Raw genomic sequence first — 1,236 nt, 5'->3', positions numbered from 1 at the left:
TAACTGCTTTTGATGGTATATATGAAGCAATATCCTTGTTGGCTGCCCATCTGTCTTGCCTATAAGAACACCAGGTCCTATTAGCTATCTCCAGAGACATCTGTGGACCAGGCCCCCTGGCTGTCATTCTAACCTTGCTGTCCATTCCAGAAGTTACATCATCTTGCTCCAACAGTTAAATGCTGCCCCTTGCTTTTGTTATTCAACCATTTCCACTGCTACTAGGGAATCCAGTTCTATAAAATATGACTACATTATTCCAACCAACAGAAGATGGCCCCTGCTGAGCATCTCAAGGATGCTGGTGCCTCCTCAGCAGTGCATTATCACCTTGTTAAGTTAGTGTCTCTGAGGCCTCCTGAGGAACAGTCACCTGAAGGATGGGGTTTCCAGTTGTAGAGAGTAGAGCCATGCCAATTTCACTAGGTTTTTAGATTCCCCCTTTTCATAATCTGTCCCCACAGGTCCAGTTATCTCTACTTCTGCTCTGTCTAGTGTGTACCCTGGCTTATAGCAAGCCTGTAAGGGCCACCCTGGAGCATATTAAAACTATCACCCTTGACCCTTGCCAGGCTAATGAAGTTCTTTGGCACAGGAGAGTCAACCTACATCAACAATTCTCCTCTTTTCAGTTTCATATTCCTCTTTCTTCATTTAGGATCCACTCCCAGACACAATCCCCTGGCACCTGCTGGCACACGTTGGCCAGTCCTACAGCGCCAGTGGACTAGAAACCCTCTCTTCACCTAGCAGCCACACACAGGACATTACCAGTCAGGGCAAGCTAAGGCTACTCGGCCTGGTCCTCATTCAGGCAAGAAGTGGGGTGGTAATGTCTCTCTCCAAAGTAGGGGCGGGAGTTTTCTTCTGCAGGCCCAGTGGCTTCAGGGGTATCTGGAGTTCAGAGTTCTCATGTACATCTTCCTAGAGAGTCCCTTTCTGAGGTTCAGGGCTTCACTATCCTTCTTTATTAGTGCCCTAACTTTAGCAAAGACCATCCTGAGCTTAGAATTCAGTCTTCTCTGAAGTTCTGCCATTCTTTAAAATTCGGGCCAGGCCTTCCTTATTGTCTGCTTTGCAGCTGCAGGTATGAGGATCTCTTTGTTTAGGTGGTGATTAACAGATTTCAGACTGTCATTTACTCTTTTCTTTTCAACATATTAGTGGCACTTAGCAATAGCCATCAAAATCCACGGTTTTTAGAGTTACTATTTCTCCTTTTGTAAAATGTCAGGC

Source organism: Zalophus californianus, chromosome 3 (assembly GCF_009762305.2).
Source record: "Zalophus californianus isolate mZalCal1 chromosome 3, mZalCal1.pri.v2, whole genome shotgun sequence".
NCBI lineage: Eukaryota > Metazoa > Chordata > Mammalia > Carnivora > Otariidae > Zalophus > Zalophus californianus.
The sequence above is the reverse complement of the archived record's forward strand: the minus strand, read 5'-3'. Positions refer to the sequence as shown.